This window comes from Microtus ochrogaster, linkage group LG8 (assembly GCF_000317375.1).
Source record: "Microtus ochrogaster isolate Prairie Vole_2 linkage group LG8, MicOch1.0, whole genome shotgun sequence".
Taxonomy (NCBI): domain Eukaryota; kingdom Metazoa; phylum Chordata; class Mammalia; order Rodentia; family Cricetidae; genus Microtus; species Microtus ochrogaster.
In genome coordinates this window covers 11,192,632-11,198,505 of record NC_022033.1, presented here as the reverse complement: position 1 = coordinate 11,198,505, position 5,874 = coordinate 11,192,632, and the positions used below count along the sequence as shown (strand labels likewise).

The window sequence follows — 5,874 nt, the reverse complement described above, 5'->3', positions numbered from 1 at the left end:
ACAGGGTTTCTCTATGTAACAGCCCTAGCTGTCCTGGAACTAGCTCTGGACACCGGGATGGCCTCAAACTCATAGGCCTGCCTCTACCTCCAGAGTACTGTGACTTAAGGCATGCGCCACCACCACCCGGCTTCTATGTGTTTCTTGCAACAGATCTTGCCATCATCTGTATGACATGTGTGTCCCTGAGACATTATAATTCTTAACTCTGGCTGATATGCCATCTTTGAAATGAAGCTGCAGTAAAAACTGACCACATCTGGGAACAAGACAGGCATGCATACGCCAACTTACTGAGCCATTTTCTTAATTCTTTTTGTCTCAGTGATCTACAAAAAACAAAATGTCAAAGGCAGGTGCTGGGACCTGAGGAATGACTGTGACTTCGCTGATAGCTCTTGACTGACTGGAGGCCTCTCTGCCCACGCCTACCCTGCTGGCTTCTGATTAGCCCTTATCTACTTATCCTCACCTCCACTGCTATTCCTGACAGACCTCAGCAGCTCTCCCAAGCCTTACTGGTTTCCTCTGAATGGTGGCATGTCCCTCCCCTTTAACAGTCACAAAAGCCAAATCAAGGGGTCCAGGTGAGTCAGCAGCATCTTGGCCATTGTGGTTTTGGATTGCCACTCTCCTAAAGAACTCTAGAAAGACATGGCAAGCGAGCCCCTCCCACTCCTGGCTGTCATAATCTTGACCAGTCAGACAGAAGCAGACCCACCTTTCAAACAACCAAAGACCAGCTCACTCCAAATCTAACACCTTCTTTATAGAAAGCAAGAACTCTGCAGAGAGAACCAAAGACATGGCCCACACTCTGACAGCAGGTGAACTGTTCCTTCTATAATCCAGCCTACCTCCAAATACAGATCCTTCCGAAGAAGGAGAGCAGGGGGCAGTATGTAAAGACATCTGTTCAGAATTTGGGAGCTGGAGGAAGAAAGATCAGAAGTTCAGTTCATCCTTAGCCACAGATCAAGTCTGAGACCAGCCTAGGCTACATGAGACCATGTCCCAACAGAACACAATCTGTGAACCTGAGTTGGAAAAGGAACACTAGGGGAGGGGGAGTCTTAACAGGAGAAGGTATTTAACTTTCTAGAGCAGAATAATTCATGTACCCCCACTGTGTTTCCTCCAGAAAAACCCATGTGTTAAGTAATGGAGACATTCAGAAGGCATTTTGAAGACAGTAACAACAAAAGGCTTTTCCTGCCATAACAGACTAAAAGAGATCTGAACATTTATTTCCAATGTTTATTAGAAAAAAAGACATCTATTTGAATACGTAAAACACGTCCTTTCTGTATAATCTTTTTTTTTAGAATTCAATTATCTTTTTATAATGTCAACAAACTAGCAGCATTCCATATACTAAATCATTCATTAGCCTGACTGAGGTGTAATTTCTTTTGTTTGTTTTGTTTAGGGAGACAGGTTTTTCTGTGTAGTCCTGGCTGTTCTAGAATTCGATTTGTAGACCAGGCTGGACTCAAATTCACAGAGATCTGCCTGCCTCTGACTCCTGAGTGCTGGGACTAAAGGCATGTGCCACCACTACCTAGCAAGGTACAATCTTTTTTTTAACACAAAGAAAGGCCTGCAATCCCAGATACTGAAAGAGTATAGGCAAGAGAATTGAAAGTTCAAGGTTTGCCTCCAAGCTAGAGTGAGTAAAACCCTGACCTGTCTCGATCTCCCTACTTTTTATTACATTTATTTATTTGTTTGTTTATTTATTTATGGTATGCCATGGGAAGATTATAAAAGTCAGAGCTCCTTCCTCAACATGGAATCAAACTCAGGTCATGAGTTTTACTCACTGAGCCCTCAATTCTCTCTTTCTCACACACACACATACACACACACACACACACACACACACACACACACACACACAAATGAGGAAATCCAAATACTTCCACAAAATTATTTGGCCAAATCAGGAGGGATCTGAACAACTGGCTCTTTCTTGTCTTCCAAACACTCGCCACAAACCACTTTCCTTGGGACTAAGAGACCAAAACAGGAAAACCATTCCCCACTTCCTTTCTTCAACTGTCAAAGAAGCAGAGAAAAATTGGTTGAAATGGCAAAACAGAACTTCAAATAGAAAATATCAGTAGTGTGCCGTTAGCCCTGACCGCCTGCGTGCAGGGCCACTCTCCAAGGGTTCCTGTTGTAACAACTGGTGGAGGTCAGCTGCCCTGCACATCTTGCCAAAGAAGGAACCATCAGATCGCACTTTATACCTGCATCTGTGAGCAGCTCAAGCCCATTCTCCTTTAAAGGACCCGGTCAGCCTGGAGGTCCTCTAAGCTCTGAAATTCCTCTGTCAGAGGGTCATAAATAAGATCAAAGTTTTCTCCAGAAGAGAGGGTATGTCAACACTGCAGGTAAAAGTGATAAGAAACATTCCTCAGGCTGTGGAGAAGGGCTTCAAGGAAGGATACCTCATGTCCAAATACCTTCTCCCCTTCCTCTTCTTTTTCAATTCTCAGCCCCCAAAAGTAGGGATTGAAACCAGGGCCTCACATGTACTGGATGAGAACTCTAATGCTGAATTATAGCCCCATGTTTTTAAAAAAAGTTTATTCTTTTTATTTATGTGTAGAATGTGTATTTGTGAGTGCGCGAGCGTGTGTGTGTGTGTGTGTGTGTGTGTGTGTGTGCATGTGCTATAGATGTGAAGGTACCTAAAAAGGCCAGAAGAGGACTTGAGATCCCTTAAAGAGTGTTAGAGGCAGTTGTGAGCCTCCCATGTAGGTGGGTGCTAGGAGTCAAAATCGGGTCCTCTGGAAGAACAACAAATGTTCTAACTGCTGAGCCATCTCTCCAGTTTCAAGTCTGTTTTGGGACACGGGGTCTCACTAAGTTGTGATATACTCTGGGAGGGGTGATGCCTCTTAGTCCTAGGGCACATGGTCATAAGGGTTACAAATGGAGTCAAAAGCAAGGATTAGGAAAGTGCAGGGGGAGAGGGGTATCTGGGAGAAAGGTCAGGTCTGCCACTTTCCACTGTACCAGAAAAACAGACCAGCCACCATTTGGAAATACACTAGACTGAACTACGGTTGATACACAGCCTACAAGATACAATTATTTAAATTTATTTATTTTTATTTGCATTGACGCCATGGGTGCCGGATCCCTCGGAACTGGAATTACAGGCAGTTGTGAGCTGTCATATGGGTGCTGGGAATTGAACCCTGGTCCTCTGGAAGAACAGTCAATGCTCTTAACCAGTGAGCCATCTCTCCAGCCCCTACAAGATACAATTTCATTTGGTTCGACTTTATGTTCTTTATGTGGATTGATATAGTGACACTCACCTTTAATCATAGCACTCAGGAGATAGAAACAGGCAGATCTCTGTGAGTTCTGGAACAGCCTGGCCTACATATTTTGGTTGTGAGCCTAGCCTTTAATGGCTAAGCCATCTCTCCAGCCCCAGCCTGGCCTACATAAAGACCCAGTCTCAAAATAAGAAAAAATAAAATTTTTTTGTATATGTATAGGTGTTTTGTCTATGTGCATGTCTGTGGGCCATGCACATGCATACCTGGTACATTCAGCAGTCAGAAGAGGGGGATGGATCTCCTAGAATCAGAGTTACAGATGGTTGTGAGCTACCATGTACCTGCTGGGAATTGAACACAAGGCCTCTGGAGCAACCAGTGCTCTTAACCATTAGGCTATCTCTCCAACCCTCTAAGCTCTTTTTAAGTTTTTGAGACAGGGTCTATGGAGTCCTGGCTGTCCTGGAACTCACCACTGTCTCACTATATAGACCAGACTGAGCTCAAACTCACTGAATCCTCTTGTTTCAGCCCCCTAAGTGCTGGGATTAAAGGCATGTGCCACAATACACATCTTAAGCTCGTTTTTATAACCATCTCAAATAGGGTTTTTATATCTGAAGACACATAAACCCTTACATTCTCTAGACTGCCTCAACCTTTGAGGAAGCTTTACCATAGCACAGTTGAAAACTAGACATTTGAAAAATTAAGTTCATTAACAGGAAAGGTATGGAAAGGGGCTGGTGAGATGGCTCAGCAAAGAACAACATTTGCTCCTTTGGAGGGGGGGGGAGAACCAGGCTTGGTTCCTAGCGGCAACATGAGGACTCATAACCATCTGTAATTCCAGTTCCAGGGGATCCAATGCCCTCTTCTGGTCATCATAAGCATTGCATGCATGTGGTGCACAGACATACATGCAGGCAAGACATCCAAACATACAAAATAAAAATCTTTTTCTAAAAGGCAAGATAAATAAAACAGCCAAATAGCTAAATATAACTGTGGTTATACGGATCCTAAGACTCCTCCTTTTTACTGATTCTCTCCACCCCCTCCTCCCATCTCCAGTGCTAGGTATCAAATGGGGACCTTGCACAATGCAAGGTGCCACTCTACCACCCAACGACACCCCAGCCCTGCTGTTCCTATTCTATACCAACACACTTGAATCCACAATAGATCTGCTCTCTTGCATACTTTGAAGAAGCTACTAATGAAATGTCAAAAGTTTCCTCTTGCAGTGACACAGGATTTGGGGTTCTAAGTGTGGTGGCGGCACAGGGGATCCGCTGACCTGAAATCGACCACTGAGGAATCTGAAGTCAGTAAGTTGAATTTCTGTTGGAGAGTCTGGCTTCTATCCTTTCTTATCAAAAGAGTGATCACCTTGGAGATACAGGGGCTATATAGACACAGACCAGAAGCACCCCGCACTTTCGCAAAGGGACAAAAGAGAGGATCTGACTGGATGATGCCTCCAGGTTTAGACCCATCACTTCACACCCATGTTCTGAGAACCTAATATCCTATTCGCTAATGAGCTCTCCTCTCAATTAATTCCACTAATTACTTATCTATTCTTGTTCAGCCACAATTCCTGTCCTTTTACTTAGTAAGCCTAACAAGCCACAAAAATTATACATCCCTAGTGGGCTGCCGCTCACCAAGTCAGTCAGGACAATCTCATGTTGGCTCTTCCATCTTCCCCGATGAGGCTGACAGTACGAAACACCAACATGTAAACGTCAAGTGAAACCAGCTTTAAAAACGAATCAGGGGAGAACCTTCCACCGTCTCTCTGGAATTTTCTCTGCCAGTTCAGAGTTGCCAGGTCAACAGGGCACAGCAGCAGTTACTACTCTATCGCAAAGGCACTTCCCCACCGGCGGCACCCAACCCAACCATCCAGAGTCGGCCCCACCCCCAACAGCATCTTCTCATTTTTCACCATGAGGTGAAGTTTTCTCCAGAACTCCAAGACCACGCTAAGGCAGACAAGTCGCATTCCTTAAACCTTTTTCCTTCTGTCCTCCAAACTACCTGTAACAGATTTTATTTATTTCAAAGACTCTGGGCGTCCGCTATGGAGATAAAAAGCTTTAAAGGGGCACTTATGGCTCTCCATTCCTTAGAACCCGATGAGGCTGGGATTCATGTCCCCATTTTACAGAGGAGAGAAGCTGAGGGCCCAAGGTCATACAGGACATCTGACCTCAGCGTCCTCTGCCCTTAACCCTCACGGAGCCTTTGCCTTCTCATCAGCCTCCCTTCTGTTCCGGGAAAGGCTCGTTTGCTCCCCAGACCGTCTCCCCCTCTAAAGGGCGGGCCTTGGAGGAGAATCGCTACCCATTCCGTCTCTTCTCTGAGCGCCCCCTCCCTTCCACCTGGCACTGTTTCCCCAAGGCCCCTGTCACAGCACCTCCTCCAGGGCCAATTCAAACTTCCCATCGGTCCCCAGAGCAGGTCCGGTCCGCTACGAGGATCCGCGGGCGAGCAGCAGGCTCAGGGGAAGGAGGAGGGGGAGGGGAAAGGGGAGCGCAGCCCGCAGCCCCGCCGGGTCTGGGCAGCG

At 45.8% G+C, this 5,874-nt stretch overlaps 1 protein-coding gene across 1 annotated transcript in view; it reads right to left on the bottom strand.

The window, feature by feature from the left end:
* B4galt5 (beta-1,4-galactosyltransferase 5) overlaps positions 1 to 5,842 on the bottom strand; it is a 51,110-nt gene extending 45,268 nt beyond the window's left edge. Inside the window, exon 1 of the mRNA XM_013352090.2 lies at positions 5,725 to 5,842. The gene's annotated coding sequence lies outside the window, so the exon portion shown is untranslated. The remainder of the gene's footprint in view (positions 1 to 5,724) is intronic.
* Positions 5,843 to 5,874: the final 32 nt, after the last annotated feature.